General features: G+C 39.0%; 1 protein-coding gene across 2 annotated transcripts in view; it reads left to right on the plus strand.

The window, feature by feature from the left end:
* The first annotated feature begins 695 nt into the window (after window positions 1–695).
* The window catches only part of Lpin2 (lipin 2), an 82,951-nt gene continuing 62,472 nt past the window's right edge, over window positions 696–21,174 (plus strand). The window contains exon 1 of one of the 2 annotated variants that reach the window (XM_047525883.1): window positions 696–899. The gene's annotated coding sequence lies outside the window, so the exon portion shown is untranslated. Of the gene's footprint in view, window positions 900–1,427; window positions 1,446–21,174 lie in introns of those variants that run through there. The other variant, XM_047525884.1, reaches the window with a different exon arrangement.

The following is a 21,174-nucleotide window of genomic DNA, read 5'->3' on the forward strand; positions in this document are numbered from 1 at the left end:
TCCGAATCTGTGCAAAAAATCTGTGGGGCAGCTTGGTCCACCGCAAAAAAGTTTGCCCGCTTCAATACCCTCAGAGCTATATAAACTGTCATGCACAAAAGACACTGAGACATTAACTGTCGTTAGAAGTAACTTATGCTTCCCTTCGTAACTTCCAATGATAGGCTGCAAAAGAGACTTTTAAGATGATGGGCATCAATAATATATAGTAAAGGCAATCCATTTCTTAAAAAGTGTATTTTGAAAAAGATGTGTAATACGGCTTTGGGGGGGAGAGGGGAACTAAGCAAACGAGCGACGAGTGATCGAAAGGGGATTTTATAATGTTTCATAGCATTCATGCTATATGATTTTATGACCTTTTTTTATAACATGCCGTGGACCGTTTTTTTGCACTTTTTTGCAATTGGGGCACGTGACTCGCTGCAAGGTTGCTATGGGGACCAGAAGAAACTTTTTTTTTTTTTTTAAGTAACGTTCCCCAGGCGGTAAGCAGTAGACGTCGCCTGGGGCCCATACAGGCCAGGGAACCCCGCCCGTTCCTCCAGGACTAGGAGCTGCGCGGCCGCAGCCCGGGAGACTGGCTGCGAGGGCGCTGAGCTCTGCCCGGGGGTTGGCGGGGGGAGCGCGCGTCACGTGGCTGGGGCGGGGCCTAAGCGCCGCCAGCCGCCCGCCCGGCAGCAGCCGCCGCCGCCGCCGCCGCCGCGTCCCATTCATGAGGGCCACCCGGCTCGGCTGCGGCCCAGGCGGCTCCCGAGGCAGCGGCGGCGGCGGACGCCCCGGCCCCGCCCCCTCGGCAGCCCTCCCCGGCCGGTCCTCGCCGCCGGCGTCCATCCCCAGCTCCTCCTCGGCCGCCCTCCCGCGTGCGCCGGCGCGGGCCAGGAGCGGAGCCGCCGCAGGTAAGCGGACTACGGGCCGGGTCCTCGCGCCCCCTCGCCGCGGGCCGGCCTCCGGGGGGCGTCGCGTGTCCGCCTATAGGAGTCGACTAGGGGGCCGCCTTGCCCCAGGCCGCGACCCTCCCGGGAGGCGCGGACCGAGCCGCCCCCTGCCTTGCGCCCCCTGTCCCCGCCTCGCAGCGACCGCGCCACGTAGACGCGGTCCCTGCCACCACCGCAGCAGCACGGGCTGGGGGGTCTGTGAGCGGACTGAGGACTCTGAAAAGCATTTGGGGCCCTGCTACCTGCGGGGATGGTCACCTGAGAGCCCTTGGTGGCGTCTCTGGCCGGCAGGCTCGGGCTGCGAGTTGCGGCCCGGGAAGCACCGCGGGAGGCCGCGTCTCCCTCCAGCCCCTGACCGGGGCCCTGGCCCGGGTCCTGGTCCTGGGGGAGGGGGTGCCTGGGGCACGTGATTCGCCGCGAAGCGAGGGCTGGCAAGTTGCTGTTATTTCTTTAAGGCCGTTCGTTTGCCCGCCGCTGCCTCCTTCAGGCTGTAGACCGGATTCCAGTGTGAGTAGTTTTCTTGTCAACCCCCACCCGGTACATCTTAATTTGTAGTGAGTGGGTTGAGATACAGTTTACACCGAGGGCTTCTCAAGTTTTAACGCCACTCATCACCTGTACAAATTAAGATGATTCTCATTGCCAATTCGGGATGACGTTTGGAAGACCTAATTATGCAAAACGGGACCAGGAAGATGACCCTTTCAGAAACTACTGGAACTCAGAATACTTGGAAAGTCTATGAACTAATTTTTAGTACACTTTTTAGAGCTTACTTATTTCCGCCCCCCCTTTTTCGTTTTTGTTTTGTTTGTTTTTTTAATTGAAAACAAGTCTCTTGCCTTTCTGTTAAACCAGGCCTTGCTGAAGTTCTTTTGCCCCATAGCAGTGATGCTGTTTAAGTGTTACTGTTTGTTAAAACTTGACCTGGCTGTTTTCGGTTTTGACAACACAAAGTTAATTTTGAACTATTTACCAATAATTTAGTGGCCCCTAATGGTTTGTGCTGATAGTCCGGTGTTGAATTCAGTGCCTTAAGAATGAAAAGGGAGGCAGGCGATGCTGAAGGTAGAAATGGCAAAGCCCACCACCAGGGCAGGGGGCAGAAGCAGGTGACTTAGTCCTTGTTGCGCAGGTCCTCCTGAGCCTCATTCTGCCTAAGTGCAGCCACCTCAGGCCAGACCCAGCCATAGTATAAAAAGAACAAAGCCACGTGTGAAAGACCGTTGGACAGTGTGGGCATCTTCTTCCTTCTAATTAAGTGTGTAGTTGATTGTGGTACATCAGATTCAAGTATCCTGCCCAAATGCTGGTAGAGTTAGCCATAGAATGCTGAAAATGAAGTGGACAATTTCGGTTTTAGTTTTTGATGGCCCAGTTGAGAATCAACAGAGAAGCATTATGCTTCAGAGGATCTGGAAATGGAAGCTTTTGAAAACCCTTGAACACTGTAGTAAAGCACTATTAAGAAGCAAATAATAGAGTCAGCAGAGCTTTGTTTTCTTTTATTACTACATTCTTGTAGCAGTAAAGGTTTTTATCACCCTGCATTGTAATTCTGGTTTACTGTCTGAACTGTCCCCTGCATTGGGACCAGAGTCCCTGTACCAAGCACAGAATAGGCTTTAGAAGAGCCTTAGTGGAGGATTATTGTATGGAGGTAGAAAGCAGCAGGCAGTTTGTCCTTCCTAGGGACCTGGTAACAGGTATCACTTCCTGAATGAGTTCACTGAATTTTCTTTAATGGCAAGCCTCAGGTGAATAATCTTGTTGGTGCCACACTTTCGAGGTGGTCAAAGGTTAGATTAAGCTAATGAACATTACAGTGAACATTTTGCAATGTTTAAGTATTAATATTTAGTTTAAAGAAAGCTTGGTTCTGTGTGTCAACAGCTGACTTCTGTACTATTCTTTATGCCTCATACATAACACAACTTAAGGGCTGGGGTTGTGGCTCAGTGGCAGAGCACTTGCCTAGCACATGCAAGGCACTGGGTTTGATTCTCAGCACCACATAAAAATAAAGAAAATAAAGGTCCATTGCCAACAACAACAACAAAAACTACATAACATAACACTTACCTGGAAACTTCTTTGTTAGGAGGTAAATTCGGCACCTTCCTAAGGTGATTAGCAACCTCAATTAGGAAATTTTTCTTTAAGTCTGCCAATCTTTTTATATCCTTTTTGCTCAGACCCCTGGGACTGTCACTGTGTGTGTGTTGACATGCCCTATCAATTGATAGACAGTAGTTTGGAACTTTATTTTGAAATTGTTTTTGGCTGTCTCTCATGTCCTTCATTGCTAAGTAAGTCATTATTACCTGACTGAGACACCACGGTCTTCTATCATTTGCCACCTTTACGGTGAAAACAACTCACAAGTTGGTAGGCCGGGCCTGTAGTTGACCTTATCATATGTCATTAAAACTTAGCAAAGTTTGGAGATTTTTATTGTAAACTGGAGTGGTAAAAATATGGGTTAATCTTGGGTATTTGGATAAGAAGTTGTCTTGGTGGCTTTGCTAGCATTTAACTGATTTCTGGGTCCACCTTCCTCCCTTGCTGACTATTTTAGCATAATGGTTACTAACAGTAAACACTTCACATATGTGAAGTTCTATACTTTTCAAAACAAAGGTGTGAGGAACAGATGAAGTAGGTAGGAATCTCCAAGTGTCAGTGGCAACCTGCCCTTGATTTGCACTTGAAACGTGGGCCTGTCTGCCCCTGCTCAGCTTCTTAGTCTGAAAGGAAGGAAGGGAAAGCAAAAAGAACAGGTTAGGAGATGAACAGTGCTGCAATGCAAGATGAAGTCCTTCATGTGACTTTTAGGATTAAAATAATGATAAGCATTTTTTTTCTAATTTGATTCAGTGACTACAATTTAGAATCTTTTTTCTCAAAAGCCATTTAAAATACTAAATTTCAATGATTTTATTTGTGTAGATTGATGTTAAAATTGTTACCAAGAAATGAAGAAAGAAGTCAGAATTGATTAATTTAAAGCCTAACTAAACAATTCCATTAGCAACTCCTTTTCCTGTCTTCTATTTAACCTCTCTACAAAACCAGGGTAGTTTATATAACTGTTAGAAGTGGAATCTTTTAGGATTCTTTATAGTTTATTTAGGTAAAAAATATAGAGTCTATGTAAGTGTATTAGAAAAGAGTGTGTTAGGCATGCTAGACCATGATCTTTTAAAAACCCATTTGGAATGTGATGCCTATTTTTGCAATCTTTGAATTACAAGAACTTTATTATTTAGTGATTATTTGTGGTGTCATACATTTTCAACATGAACTATTGGGTAAACATTGGCTCACAGAAGAGCATACCTTAGAAAGTTGGCAGCTAGTGGATTCCTTCTTCTGCTTGCCTTTATTCCACTTGTCAATTTAGAATCATTTTACTTCTATATTTAATTTTATGATCAGTTACTGAACACTAAATTGAATGTAACACTTGCCTTTCATGTCATACCCTTATTGCTTTTTGTGCCAAATCCCTTATTTTAATTTTATTTATTAATGTTATTGTCTGAACTGCCTTTTTTTCAACCAGAATATAAATAAAATCTAAGTAATGGTTTATACATTCTGATTTGTTTTCAACTCCTAGCATCTCTATCTATCCTGTTCAAGAAGCTGTAGTAATTGATTTTCACCCATTTTCACAAGTCTAAATTTCTTGTGGTTTTCTCAGTTCCACTTCAGTTCATTTCAATGCACTTTTACCTCCCCCAATCCATTTTTTAATATTTTTCCCCACTACACTTTCCTTAATGTACTTCTGCTATAGGAATCAAACTCTTTTGCTTGTGTGATATTGTTTTGTGCTCTGTGTTTCTTTGGGATTGCTCTGCAGTCAACTATGGCTTTCTTAGTTTCTTAGTTAATCACTGTTAGGGTAAATAACTGTTGTCTCCTTTAGTTTTCCAACACTCCTTGTAGGTAAAGCCAGTTTACCTCTTTTGTTGTAAATGTTGAACTAATGTGAGAAGAACAGTGGTGAAGTGTATTGAATGGAAGCCTTAGGGTGCTGTCCTTGAAAGTTTGGCAAATTCTAGTCAAGGAAGTAGGATTTGAGGGGTGGATTTAACATGAATGTGGAGTAGATAGAGAGGATCTGTTGATTTAAAGTGGGTTTGAAGGACTGAGGTTGACAAAGTGCTTAAGGCACAAGGCCCGAAAAAATGGATGAAGGAGAAAGGGAGGACATCATAGTTTGATCATAGTTTGCAGGAGTTCCAGTAAAGGAGCTGAGATGCCGTAGAGACCCGTTATTTGCACTGGAAACTTTAAGGTCTGATTTGCTCTCCCATTGCTTTGATTTTAACTTTTTGATTACTTTTTAATTGAGTTGAAATTTTAAGTAATATTGAGGGAGACCTAAAGGGATATAGATTTGGAAAATTTAAGAAACATGATTAAAGACACTAATATTTCAGAAAGAAGGATCTAGTTTTTTAAATTATTTGGCTTTAGTGGTTATAACTAAGCTTTATTAGATAAAGAGGATATGCTAAAGGTGGGAAAAGATCCTTTAGAAAAACTGAAATTGGTCCTGCAAGAAAAAAGATAGGCATATGGTACCAAAAACGTCTTGAGTGACTTACTGAATTTCTTTTACCTATTTCTGAAATATAATGAAAGGGATAATTGATCCCAAAGATATTAATTTAAATATATTTTTAAATCTATAGTAATATGAGTTCTTTTTTAAAAATAAGGCATCAGAATTATAAACAGAAAGATCATTGGTTAATTTGGGATTGAAATCTACCTAAAAGGCTTTTTTTTTAAACCTCTTGAATAAACACTGAAGTTGACTAATAGCTAGGATAGTTTTATTTTGTTCAGCGCATTTATAATATAATGGTTATTGCTCCTGGCAAGATAGATATGTCCAGCTGTACTAGACACTTGGTGTGTGACTCACTCTAAATAAATGTCCAAAATACAGATAGCCTTTGAGATATTTGGAAATAATTATTCAATATGGTATCATCTTATAATTTGGTTAGGTGATTTCCCCTGCCCCCATATTGGGGATTGATCCCCGGGGTGCTTTACCGTTCCAACTAAATTCCCAGCCCCTTTTTAAAATTTTGAGATGGGATCTCTCTGTGTTGTTGAGGCTAACTTGGAACTTGTGATCCTCCTGCCTCAGCCTCTCAAGTCACTGGGATTACAGATGTGTTCCACCATGCCTAGCTCTGATTTTTGAATTGTTATACACTGTGTGCCTGCAAAACCATCAGATAGTTAATATGAATTGAAAGCTCTGAACTGGACCTTGAACTGTTATGGTATTTTTCCCAGCTGTTGAGTCTGTTTATTTGTGATCCTTATAAAACAGTGTGCTTTTCTAATGAACTAACAGGAGTCCAAGAATGTTTAGACTTAGTGAAGCATCATAAGGAATATTGTTTTTGTTTTAGTATGCTGAAAGTATTTTTTTCTTTGTAAACATTCTAAAACATCTGTCCACATATTAAATCTCTTCAAAATCTTTTACCATTTATTTTGGATGACTAATAGGTACATATTTGACTGTGACCATAACATCTATTTACATATGAACTATACAGAAGTAAGACAGAAGTATTACTTGGAGAAAGCTGTTTTATAATTTGAAGTGTGTATTAAACAAATGCTTTATTAGAAAGGACTGTTGTAGGATTTTCTAAATGGCTCACCTGAATCAAAGTAACTTGCCTAACTAGCATTATTTGAAAGGTAGAAATTTGGTATTTTGGGGCCTTTGATATTGGCTCTATCCACTGTCGAATGATGCTATTGCCTACTACTTAGAAACACTGAATGTTTCTAGGAGGTATTTAATGTTTAAAGGATTGTCCTTATGATTACAATTAAGTTACTGAACACCTTTCGGCCAGACATTGTACTAAGTAAGTGTTTTACATTAATTTTCTCTCAGAGTCACAACAACCCTGTAAGGCAGAGATAATGGCCCTTTTTTTAGGTACAGCCACCAGAAGCTAAGATTTCTTTACGGTCACACAGTCACTTGGAAATGACCATCTTCTGTTGCCCTTTGCTCCCATGCCACCATACTGCCCAAGGACCATAACAATTGCACATTGATTAGGCATCCTTGAATCAGTTTTAGGTTTTTGTTTTTACTTTTGTTAGGAAGAACTGGAGAAACTGTCCTTAATTTCACAGTCTGTAAACTCATAGTAGAGGGATAGCACCTACTTTGGAGGAGACTTGGGTTTCTAGGACTCATTTATGTATGCAAGACCAATTGTGCTAGGGAGAGAAAACCAGCCAGGAAAATAAAGTGATTTGGGCCCTAATGCACTTACTTGACACCTGCTCTGGAATGAGCATTGTGAATCTCATTTTCTCTTGCCTGCCTTTCACAGTATGAGCCTGTCACTGGGCTGAGACTGGATCAAGTGTCTGAACCTGTTTTTTATACAACCTGGTCTCTGCACTCAAACTAAATATTGCTTTCAGGCTCAGCCTGAGAGGAAGGTAGTTCTGCTTTAGTGTTGTGAAAGATGAAGTAGGTGGTTGGACTATTTGAAATATGATATGTCAGAATCCACCGTGATGCTTTCCTCAAGGATTTTCTCTGGTAATTTAGACTGTACTTGATTTGAGTGCTATAACCCCTGGATTACATGGGACTGGACTGTGTAGGAAACTTATTAAGTTAAACAGTATCAGAGTTGGGATTTGATTCAGCAAGTACTTCTCTATTCAGAACTCCTTGTCCCATCACATCGTATATCCAGCAGAAACCTTAAGGTATCTGAGTTCTTTTTGAACCAGTTCCTTTTGAACTAGTGTTTTTTTTTTTTTTTTTTTTTTTTTTCACTGTATCATTTGACTCACTTGGTAACTACATCTGCAGATAGCTCCCCTCTAATGGAGTTAATAAATGAATGACTTAGGGAAAAGACCCTTTCATTAAACAGACATTCTGAGACAGGTCTTGCTATGTTGCCCAGGCTAACCTTGAACTCTCAAACCTCCTGTCTCAGCCTGGGATACAGGCACACCACTACATCCCACAGTTGTCTCTTCTTTTGTAACACTGGGATAACAATACCTACCTACTAGGCCCTGAGGATTATGTGAAAATGAGTGTTAAACTACAGCCACTAGCCATCTAGAGGTCCAGAGGCCTGGTAACCGGCTGGGGACTCCAACTAGACGAGAGGTGACAGTTGCCTGAGAGGGTAAAAGACAATTCAACATCCCTCCTGTCATAGTAAAGTGGCTTGTAGTATTGTAGAGAAATTAAGTAAGTCTTTTATATGAAGCAGAGTTTAATACAATGGACAGGGAGGAATTGGAAAGGAAATACTACCTGACTGTTGAAAGTGAGAAGCAAAAAAGATATCATTTGAGAACATGTTCAGTTGAAAGATTTTTTTTTTTTTTTTTTTTTTTTTTTTTTTTTTGCGGTGGTGGGGATCGAACCCAGGGCCTTGTGCTTGCGAGGCAAGCACTCTACCTACTGAGCTATCTCCCTAGCTCAAAAGATGTTTTTTATGTCACACAAAAATCATTTTATGTGCTTAAGATTTTTTCCTTGACTTAGAACTTTTATTAGAACTTTTATCTTCACCGTGTTTAGTAATTTTGTAGACTAATCTTGTGCTCTACTTGTGTTACAAATGTAAGTCTTGTGATTTTTGCCGCCATTTTGTCTGTGATCCTGTGGATTTTGTTTGTACAGGATTATAGTATATAGAGCCTTACTTTTTTTTATCTAGAATGTAACTCCTAGAAAAGAGTTGTTTTCCATGTGTAATGAAATACAAGTGAATGCTTCACTTAAAGGAAAAAAAGTTGTTTTTTGACTAGTTCAGAAAACCTCTAAGTAATTAACATTTTTATAAACTTTAATAATTTGATTTTCATAAAAAAGGACACCAATTTCCTTAGATTATGTAACTACTCAAAATTTTATTCTCTACTATTTCAAAAATACTAGTATCTCTGTATTTTTATGGTAAACTGAATCTTTTTGCTTTTCTGGATGGGATCCTTTTAAGTGATGACCAAATCTTTCACTGGTATTCTTGCCATGACATCTCCCTGTCCTAAATAAATGAACTATATAAACTTATAGGAGCATTGCTGTATTTAAATTTCCTGGTTCATTTGTTTTCTCTGTTAATGAGACATACCGGAAGCTCAGGTGAACCTCAGATGCAGATGTTGAGAATTAGAAAGGAGCTTTTCCTAACTGAAAATAGAAAAAAACATGATCCATATTACTCTTATTTGCCTAGTATTCTTTTTTTCCCTTTTCCCTCATAATTTTCATTCCTGTGAATATGATTCTTTTTTCATAAAGCTGTATCACAACTTTATTCATCTTTAAATATTAAAGTATCTTATTTTTACATGTAGTTGGAACATTCAAATAGTACTATGAGGTATATAATGAATAAATATTGGTTCTTTTCCTTATGCTGATTACATCCCACAGTTGTCTCTTCTTTTGTAACACTGGGATAACAATACCTACCTCCTAGGCCCTGAGGATTATGTGAAAATGTAGAAAAAACTTACTTTTTGCCCATTTCTTGTGGGATTTAACTTATTTGTATGCCTGCACTACTGTAGCAGGGTCTTCTATTTAAGATGTTCTTGATTGATTTTCCTAATGTGCAGGATGAGGATCCATTTCTTATATAACCCTCCTTAAACACATTTCCCTATACTGACCACCCATTGAAATTATATAATATTTTATTTTTCCAATTTTCAGTACTTTCATTTTGATGACTCAGTATTGTTCATAACTAAACCATGTGTAATGATTTTATTTCTTTGACAGTTCAAATTTTTGTTTTCTCTGGAGTCAATAGCTATTTTGTTGACTTTGATTTCTTAGCAGCAGTCATAAATTCAGGCTCCCAATTTCTGACAATCAGTATAGTCCCTTGCCTTGCCCTAAATCTGTTGTTTCTCTTGTGTTGGGCCCCTTGTCCTAGATCTCTTGTCTTCTTCCCTCTTGTCGCTCTTCCTCATTTTTGTAGAGCACTCCTCCACTGGCTTTTTGAGAAAAGCTTAACAGGAAGTAAATTCTTTGAGATCTTACAGGTCTGAGGATTTCTTTATTCTATCCTCACCCTTGCTAGGTTACCTGTCACACTAGAATGGAAGTTTTCCTTTAGACTTTTCAAATTTTTTTGGAGAAAGTAACTATTTTTGAGAAGTCTCAAGCCTCTTTAATTTTTGTATTTCTCTACTTTCCCTTTTTATATCCTTTCTTCCTCCTGCTGCTTTTTTTAAAGCACTTTTACTTTGTATTTTTAAAGTATTTATAACTATCTTCTCTTGATGAAGTTCCTTGGTTTCTGATTTATCATCTCAGTCCTTGGACCAGACACGGGAAGTGATAGTTAACCTGGAAAGAACCCACCTCACTTGGCTTTGCAGTGAACCCTCCCTTCTCACCTTGTTTTTTTTTCCCCTTACACTTGACTAGCCTGCATATATGTTACCATATATGTAGAGTAGAGGGCATAAAATCACCTAGAGATTATAGTGGTGCTTCTCAGGCCTGGTAAGGCTTCTTCTCCCCACATGCAGAATCATCCACAGCTATGTCACCTCATGAAGTTGGGGAGGAGGCTAACACTGGGTGCTATACCTCTAATTGAGAGCATGGTGTAGATTCTGCTTTGTGTGCTATGCCTACGCAATTCTGAAGCATTTGCCATTACAGAACTCCCTAGTCTTTAATGTTGTCGACTTTTTTTGTTTTTAATAACTGCCTTTGGAACTCAAAACAGCGCAGCTATCTCCCCATCCTTTTTGCTGAGAATTTGATGGGAACTTCCAATTTGGAAAATCATATCTCTGACTCTAGGAAGTATTCTATCTTAATTGATAATATGTTCCCTCTTTTTTTTTTTTAACTGCCCTCTAAAAAATACCCTACGAAACCAATAGAGGGCCCCTTTTGCATTGCTATCTTTTTCCTCCTTATGTTCATTTTTTATCCTGCCTAGTTAGATTTACAGAGTTTTACTATCTGCTTTATCTTCCAGCCCTGCTTGGGATTTCTCAATTTTACTATATATTTTAATTACTAAGAGCTCTTTCTCATTTTTAAATCTTCCATTTTTATTAGCATCCTATTGTCATTTCATGGTTGTAATATTTTCTCTTTCCTCTGATAATATTAGTGTTTATGAGAGTTATTTGCATTGTTTCCTTCAAAAAATTCTCATTTGTATTAATTGCTGGGTTTTAAGCTCTCCTCAGATGTCTGGTATTTGTAGGGTATTCCTTTATAAGTAAAAGTGAATTCAAAACACTAATCGAAACTGCTCTGTGAATGAGCTGGTCTTCAGCACTGGGTGGCCCTCAGAGTGGGTGACCAGGTAGGGAATTCCAAATATTATTTGTAGGTCCCCTTCATTCCCCATTGATAAATTCCTCAGAAGAATCTGCTTAGTGTTCTACATTTGGTAACCAATGTTCAGGAAAATGAGGAGTGAGAGAGAGTAGCCCTGATGTCTGGGCCTTCACAAGTTTCTAAGTGATTTAGCTTGCTTCTTGTTGGTAATATTTCCTGCGTCAACTCTGTGATTTGCTGCTGGGACCTCATTGCCAAGGCCATTAATTCAGAAAACCAGTGAGGGGCAATGGGGGATTGTGACAAACAAGCACATGTATGTTGAGAGAAAACTGGGACCAGGTGGACCTCTAATGGAGGAACAGTGACCCAGAGCTAGCTCAGCACATTTATTATATAGGTTTTATCATCAAAAGATTATTTGTGAGAAAGTTTTAGTAAAGCAGACAGATTTGAAGGTTGGCAGTGAAACTTGGAGACATCAAGGTTGTCTTATGATACCTAGAATTCTCAATCCCTGGGAGTTGGTGCCTGAGCTCAAGGTCCATACTGATATAGCTCTGTGCCTTTGCATGGAGCCTCCCCAGGCCAGGCATCACCATAGCAACTGAGCCATCTTGACCTGCACCTTTGCATAAAGGAAGTTCCCAGTATAAATGCAGCCACAAGGCAGTCAGAGGCCATGATCAAGTTGGCTCTTTTCCATCCATTACTTTTCTTTTTATTGGTCTTTTATTTTTAGAAGGGTTCTAGATTTTCAGAAAAATTTAGAAGATAGTGTAGAGTTCCCATGTAGCCTCTACTGAACTTCCTCTGTTAACATCTTACATTAGTCTGATACATTTGTTACTGTTAATGAGCCAGTATTAACAAATTATTTTAAATTAAAGCCCATAGTGTGTTTAGATTTCCTTTGTTTTTTAACCTACTGTCCTTTTTTGTCTCAGGTTCCCACCCAGGCTTTCCCATCACCTTTCGTTGTCCTGTGTCTTTATGTTTCTCCCTGTGGCAATTTCTCAGACCTTCCTTGTCTTTGATGACCTTGACAGTGTTTTTGTTTTGTTTTTCTTTTGTTTGAGACAAGTTATCACTTGTTGTCCAGGCTGGTCTTGAACTCCATGGGTTCAAGTGGTCCTGTTGCCTCAACCTTCGAAGTAGCTGGGACTAACTGGTTGTATCACCACACCCAGCCAACCTTCACAGTTTTAAGAGTACTAATCAGATATTTTATAGGGTGTTAGGTTTTTGTCTTATTTTTCTTATGATTGAGTTATGGGTTGTTAGTAGAAAGACCACAGAGGTAAAGTGCCATTTTTATCACATCAAGGGTACATTATATCAGCATGATTTGATTTAATGTTGGCCTTGATTAACTTGGTTGAAATAGTGTTTGTCATATTTCTCCCCTAAAAAGTTAGTCTGAATTTGGAAATCATTCCATGCAGTTCATATCGAAGGGGTGGGTAGTTAAGTACTTCATCTTCAAGGTACACTGTATGTTTGGAATTCCACATGGGAAGTTTGTATCTTAACCCCAGTTTATGAGTTTATTCAGCCATGTGTTTATATTGAAACGGGTATTCATTTTATATTTTGGGTTATAATCCAGTATGACTTTATTATGCTGTCCAAATTTTTCTGCTTTGACCTTTGGGAGCTCTTTCATTTGCCTCCTGTGCCCCTTTGACATATCCCCACCAGTGTGGGGTGGTGTGTGTGTGTGTGTGTGTGTGTGTGTGTGTGTGAGTGAGTTAGAGTCTTTCTTTGTTGTCCAGGCTGGTCTTGAATTTGTAAGCTCAAGTGATACTCCATCATGAGCCCCCTGAGTAGCTAAACTGTAGGTGTGTGCCACCACAGCAGGCTCAGTGGTTGAGTTTTGTTTCGCTCCCTCACTTATTTCCTAGTTCTCTATCCGTTTTTCCTTTTCCAGAAACGTGATTTCTTTATTTTTCTGTCATCTCCTCTATCCATGTTCTTTGTTCTTTTGAATCAGACTTCTGTATTTCTTTACTGTTCTTTGAGTTTGCTAGGACTGCAGTAAAAACATACCACAGACCAGGTAACTTAAATAGAAGTTTATTATCTTACTGTTCCAGAGGATTGGAATTCAAAATGAAGACTGCCCACAAGGTTGGGTCATGCCACTCTCCTACCTCCTGGTGGTTTGCTGGCAGTCTTTGGCATTCCTTGCTTGTAGATACGTCACCCTTCATCTTTGATAATCTCTGCCTTCATTTTCACATGGCATGTGTGCCTCTTCTTTCCAAATTTCCCCTGTTTATACAGATACCCATCATATTTGATTTTAACCTCCCTTAATCTCATTTTAACTTATTACCTCTGTAAATGTTCTTTTTCCACACTAGGTTGCATTTTGAAGGACTATTGGTTAGGGTTTTAATAACAACTGATACTACTACTTCAACTCTTGCTGCTGCTGCTGCTGCTGCTACTACTACTATTTACTATTTTTTCAGGGAGGACGTATTTGAATATAACAGCAAGTTTCAAGAGAGTAGAGATAAATTATGTGACACTCTCTGGATTTAACAGGATGTCTCATTATGGTAGTATTTTGAGAGATGATTTTAGTCACATTAATCTTTACTGAAGATAAGAAAGCCTCAGGAAATAATTTTTAAATTAACAACCATAGGTTTTTGTTCAGACTTGTGTGACTACTAAAATTTCTGCTGATTCTCAAATGTTTAATAACTTAGCATCAGAATCACCTTACTTTTCACTCCTGCTTTGTTTCTAAAGTAATTTGAAGGTTCGCAAAATGACTAAAGAATGAACAGCAACAGTGTCTTATGAGAGAGTGAATCCTGCCTTTATTATGGCATAATCATGTGAGCATAATCAGCCAGGTTCTGGCGCTCTCCTTGTCCTTTACACTCTATATTTTTAGAAGTGAGCCTTCCTGAAATTTTAATTGCTTTTTAAAATATTCTGCCAAACATTTTCCTGTTTTGGGCTCTTCCAGTGCTTTTACCTAAAGTAGCCCACTTCTGCATGCCCTTCCTTAGTTTCTGGCAACACTACCTTCTCTCATTCCCTGTATATAGTTCTCCCAGTCTAAGATTTTGTTATTGTTGTTGTTATTTTTTTTCTCTCCCTCTGTTAGGATAGAAGCATCTTGAGGGCAGGTAACTTCATCAGCCAAGTTCACTTTTGATCCCCAGCTCTGCAGAGAGAACATGCATGGGACATCAGAGTAGACACTGCTGTTGAACAAACAGGTCAATGAGTTAAAATGGTTTTCATGTACCCACAGTATTAGTGTTCACTGACTTACTCTTGCTCTTACAGGTCCTCTCATTGAAGTAGCTCAATGTGCAAATCAGTTTGTGATAATATACTGTGGCATAGCCTTAAATGGTGTTGTTTTGGGACACCACATAAAACTAGGCCACAGTCCCACTTGGAGTGATGGGCAACAATAACAGCAGCAGTGTGATTCATGTGGCTGCTGTCTGTATAGCCTCTTCCTTTTCCCATTCAAATGTCCTCAGAACTGGGAAGGGGAACTGCTCTGGGAGGAGCTGGGATAGACTTCCTAAACTTCTGAAGATTCTCCTAAAGTCTCAATAGGCACCATGCAGAATAAAACTGGGCAGGAAACATAGGCTGTGTCTTGATTGCCACTAAGGAAGACTCACCCAGCCTCACAGCTCTTCCCATTTCACCAGAGCCCTCTGCATATACTACATGGCAATGAGATGCCTGGACCTGGGACTTGTAGATTGTCTTTTTTAGTTTTTATTGTCCTTTGCAAAAGTTTTTAGCTTTCATGGAATCCAATTCATCTACTTTTTTACTTATGTTTTTGGTGCCATATATAAGGATCATTTGCCAAATCCAAGAACATGAAGACTACCCCCATATTTTCTTCTAAGAGTTTTATGACTTTAGTTCTTATATTTAGGTTGTTGATGTTTTCTATTAGTGCATTCTTATTATTCATAATAGTGAGATTTATTAATAACATGCATACATTGTGTACATGTATGAATATATACACAATGTAACATAATTTGGGCAGTTTCTTTCCCCAGTACCTCCTCTTTCCCTTCCCTCCTTCCTCCCTCCAGTTCCCTTACTTTACTGGTTTCCCTTCTATTTTCATGATGTTATATTTTGAGTTGATTTTTGTAGTTGATTCGAAGTCGGGCTCCAACCTTGTTCTTTTGTATATGTTCAGCTGTCTGGCACCATGTGTTAAAGAGACTATTCTTCCCCCATAAGATGGATTTGGCAACCTTGTCAAAAATCAACTGACCATGAATAGGGTTTATTTCTGGACTCTGTTTCATTAATCTTTGTTAACTCTTATGCCTCTACTACACTATTTGGATTATGGTAACTTTGTAATGAGCTTTGAAATCAGGAAATATGCCTTTCATCTTTGTTCTTTTTCAGTGTTGCTTTGGTATAATGAGGGCCCCTTGTAACTTCATATGAATTTGAGGCTATTGGCATGTTGATAGAATTGCATTCGATCTGTAGATCACTTTGGGTAGTTTTGACATCTTAACAATAGTAAGCCTTGCTGTCTGTGAACATGGATCTTTTTCTGTTTACTTAGGCCATTTTTAATTGCTTTCAGCATTGTTTCACTATTTTAATAATACAAGTTTTTACTTCTTGGTTCAATTTATTCCTAGGTATTTTATTCTTTTAGATTCATTGCATAATATTTGATGTTTTTAAATACCTAGCATGTTAAATCTGAGTTTCAGCTTAAGTTCAGGAAGGTGCTATAGAAGACATCTTTAGCTTTGAAGTCAGGTGTATTAGAGTTGAGTCCTGGCTTTGACTCTGGACATGCTACATCTCTTTGAAACTATTTCTTCATCTGTAAAAGAATAGTGATAAGTAAATCTTTCTTTCGTGAACATTATGTAGATCAGCGATGACATACACAAAGAACCAACACCAGGTTGAGACTTGGAGTAAGTAATAAAATAAATAATGTGCCAGATGCAGTGGCACATGCCTGTAATCTCAGCAGTTTGGGAGGCTGTGGCAGGAGGATCTCAATTTTAAAGCCAACCTCAGCAAAAGCAAGGGGTTGAACAATTTAGTGAGACCCTGTCTCTAAATAAAATACAAAATAAGACTGGGGTTGTGGCTCAGTGGTTGGATGCCCCTGAGTTCAATTCCCCAGTACCGAAAATAATAAAAATGGTTGGCCGCAAGGATTGTTGGTTTTTTTTTTTTTAATTTTAATATACATTTTTGGTCACTGATGGACTATTTATTTATTTATGTATTTTTATGCAGTGCCAAGAGTTGAACCCAGTCCCTCACATGCTAGGCAAGTGCTCTGCTACTGACCCACAACTCCAGCCCCAAGGATTGTTTTCTTGTATGATTTCAGTATAAATACAGGCGTATATATGGCTTATCATATAATTTTCCATAAATATATGAATTAAATTGCCTCTCATGCTTATTTCTTTTTACATTCAGAAGTTTTATAATTAAAACATACATTAAAAACTTGAGTAAAATTATCTTTTGTCACAAAGGCTAGTGATTTTTACACAGACTGTCTTATTTCCAAGGAGCTGTTTTATAAAATATGTTGTGTCTGGAAGAAGAAAGAAGTTATAAATTAAGTGTCACACTTTCTGTTTTAGTGCCATTGTTTCCTTATAAGAAGGGCTTATCTCTTCCATTAGTGCAGCTTACACTTGCCTCTTTGTTTTTTGGATCCTGTGTCCTGACATTGTAAGGATAAATTTTAGATATTACCAGCATTTCATCTCTAGGAGTAGCAAAGCTAACTCAGCTGTTTCTGTTTCTACTACTAAGGGCATTGATGCTTTGCCTTCAGTGGAGAATGCAGCTACTCCTGCCATCTGGAATTTTATTCATCTTTGTGTGTTAACTATTGCCATGTCTAAAGTGCTTCAATTTTCTTCTTTTTCTCATACATCTTATTCAGATTCTGAATTAGGCAGATTCAACTTCCAAAGGCAAAAATCTAAGAATTCTGATTTTTTTAAATATCACCCATTAAATGAAATCCTACTTGATAACAAATGTAGCATTAGAATTTTCTAAACATTATAAAAGTAAATGCCTTAGCAGTTATTATTCTTTTAGTGAATATGTTTTGTCACTTTTGTTGCTCATTATTCCTGAAGAAAATAAATGAACCTGCTTAAGAGAATATGAAATATTTCACATTTTGTCAGGGACATGATGATGGCAAGATACTTGAGGTTGAAAAGCTTGGAAATTAAAAAAAAAAAAAAATTGGGAGAGTGAGCTTACCACAGAAACAACACAGGGTGGTCAGGTTGTTAGGGGCACATTTAAGGTTACAGATTAATAATTTATACTGCTACCCGTCTGCCCTATCAAGATCATGCTTCCTGGCAGTACTATTATTATTAAAATAATAATCTCAGCTGCTTGAGTGGTGTTTTTTTAAGTCTACTAAGAAAACAAATTGATAATTCAGCATCAGCAATATGTGAGCAGGTGCTCAGGAGGCTGAGGCAGCAGAATCACAAGTTCGATGCCAGCCTCAATAACTTAATGAGCCTATCTCAGACAGGACTAGGGATGTAGCTCAGCACCCCTGGGTTCAATCCCCAGTACTCCCCCTGTCCCCTAAATTAATGATAGGTTAGAAACAGAGGTTCTGGAATCAGTCAGACCTTGGTTCTCCATAGGGCAGCCATAGACATGAGCAGATTCTGACTGTTGGTAATAGTTAAGTATATTTAGAATGTCAGTTGTTTTTGTTCTTCCTGTATTACTCTTAAGTTTCTAGTGTTTTATTTGTATAAATCTTATGTGTGTTAGAATTATTCTCACCCAAGAAACTAGACATCTGGAAGATTATTGCTGAATTTCTGGTTTTTGCCACAGGACTATTCATTTCCATAGATGAAAGAGGGTGGCAGGAAAAAGAATATCAGCTAATTACCAGTTTTGTTTTTGGTTTTTTGCTTTTTTTTTTTTTCCCCCAGGGGGCGGGCCAGGGTACCAGGGATTGAACCCAGGAGTACTTAACCACTGAGCTATATCCCCAGCCCTTTTTTATTTTTTAATTTTGAGACAGGGTCTCACTAAGTTGTCTAGGGCCTCGCTAAGTTGCTGAGGCTGGCCTTGAACTTGTGATCCTCCTGCTTTTCAGCCTCCTGAGTCACTAGGATTACAGGCATTCACCTCCATGCCTAGAACCAGTATTTGTTTTTTAAATAAATATGTGAGAGAGGTGAAAGAAAAACAAAATAATAAAACAACAGAATAATTAAAACAATCATCATGAGTTTTTCAAGTGTTTCACAGTGTTGTGGAGAACCAACTATGGAGAGGAAAAGTCCTCTGAGGAATCAAGGAATTGACTGGGATTCCTACATGGTGCTAATCTCATAATTTGTGAGAATTTTTTTTTTTTTTTTTTGCAGGGGGGATTGTGTTAATAATGATAGAATAAACCATTGCTCACCTTCATTTATTATTTGTTGCAGTTCTCTTTGGCAAGTTTTAAGCCTTCTCATTTTTCATCTGGAGCAGGGAAACTCAGCACTGTGATTCCTTGAGTACCTCCTCTTGGCCTCACTCACTGTTTCATAACCACAAGTGTTTGCATAAGGGTGACCTTGTCTGTTTTGAGTTTATAACACATAATTTGTCTCTAAAAAGGTTAAAGCATCACACTACACACACACACACACATACACATATTTAGTGGTTGATGGACCTTTATTTTATTTATTTATATGCAGTGCTGAGAATCTAACCCAGTTCCTCACACATGCTAGGCAAGTGCTCTACCACTCAGCTACAACCCGCAGCCCAAAGCACCATACTTCTTATTGACAATAATAAGACTTGCATTTCAACAGGCTTGCTTAAGTTTAAATGGAATAGGGTGATAGAGCCCTAAATTGTGTATATGCTTAATCTGTCCTTCCTGTGTACCACCATGCAGACTGCTAGTTAGAGTTAAATGAGAGAATAAGAAGATAAACATTTAAACAGAGTTATAAAGGGCTGGGGAGATAGCTCAGTTGGTAGAGTGCTTGCCTCTCAAGCACAAAGCCCTGGGTTCAATCCCCAGCACCGCTAAAAAAGAAATAAAAATAAAAGAAAGAGTTCTATAATTACCAGGGCCCCCTCTCTGCCTCACTTCAGTGAAGCAGCTAAGACCCCAGGAGCCCTGTTTGAGCAGGACAGTGTTTCCCAATTTCTTTGGGCTTTGTTCTGTTGTGTCAGCCTGAAATTGTGACAGGTCATAATTCTTAGCCTCAATTGTGCTGCTTGGTTTTTTTCTTAATAATCAGACACCCTTGACTGCTACAACCAGGCATCTCATTGTCTCTTGCCTCAAAATTTTGTGTGAAAGCTTGACTCTACAACATTAGTGTAAGAAGGGTTAGACTTCAGAGGTTTATCTGGTCAGAGTTCCTTTAACTAGGATGTGTATATCCAGTTGTCTAAGGATATTTTGAGTCATACAATATATGTGATACATTTACCCTTCAACTTGGTAGAAGAAAACTTTGACCAGTTAGCTGCCTTTACCATATTAAAAAATAGTAGCTAGGTGCCATGGCCCATGCCTGTAATCCCAGTGGTTTGGGAGACTGAAGCAGGAGGATTGCGAGTTCAGAGTCAACCTCAGCAACTTAGTGAGACCCTAAGCATCTTAACGAGACCCTGTCTCAAAATAAAGTATAAAAAGGGCTGGGGATGTGACTCACTCGTTAAGTGACCTTTGGTTCAATCCTGATACCAAAAAAAAAAAAAAAAAACCCAGCAGAGTGGCACACATCTATTATTGCAGGTACTTGGGAAGCTGTGGCAGGAGGATTGCAAATCAATCTGAGACCAATCCCTGGGCAACTTAGACCTTCTCTCCCGGGGAGGGGGGGAGTGTTGGGGGGTGGCCGGTGGTTGGGGATGTAGATCAGTGATAGAATGCCTCTGGATTAAATCCCCTGTATGGGGCAGGGGGTGGGGAGGAAAAGATATATCACAGTAGAGTGCAAAATGTATTAATTTTGAAGATGAAACTTCTCTGAAGTCTCAATGATCTTTGAGTCACTTCAAGCCATGTCTCTGATCTTAGGAGACACCCTCCCTGCTTTTTCTGTGTTCCTAGAAAGACCTGTTTGCATTTGATTGTTCATTCACAGTTCAATGGAATAGCCACTAGCTGTACTGTTCAGTTTTGGAATTGTGTGATAATGTTATGAAACACTGGAAATTAAGTAAACTGTATAGGCATTATCCATGAAGCAGTTAAATTACAATGTTTGAAAAATCTGAGGAATTTTCTCTTAGTGTTGAATAAAAGACAATTAGTCCCTTTTGGGTTGTTTTCTTAAACAGTGAATTATCCATATAGAAGAAGAAATATTTCATATATTTTAAATGAAACATATGGTAAAGATTATGACATTCTTTGTAACTGTGACTTTTAAAATATTTTCATCATGATTTTTTTACTAATCAGAATGTGATTTCCTCACATCTTCATTGGTAATCCAGGAGAAAGACGTTGCTATTTCACAATATGACCACTGGGTGGAGTGCACTTTTTGTGTTCCGTGGTTAAAGTATTTTTATTGAACCAATTTAGCACAACTTCACATAAGCAAAGTTTAAATAAGAAAGTTTAAATAAATCCTTAAACTTTCTTAAAAACCCCTTTATATCTAGTCTCATATTTACAGGATAAGGAGTGGGAAAAACAGAAACAAAGATGTATATTTTACTTAGCACCATTATCACTTGTGGAATCTGAACAAGATTCTGATTCTTCTGAGTTGTACTTTAGATTTGTTTTTCTAAACAAAGATTTTTGTTTGCAACGTTTAAGTCTTTGAAGAAGACTCCCAATTTCTG

Source organism: Sciurus carolinensis, chromosome 15 (genome assembly GCF_902686445.1).
Source record: "Sciurus carolinensis chromosome 15, mSciCar1.2, whole genome shotgun sequence".
In the NCBI taxonomy this organism is placed as follows: Eukaryota; Metazoa; Chordata; class Mammalia; order Rodentia; family Sciuridae; genus Sciurus; species Sciurus carolinensis.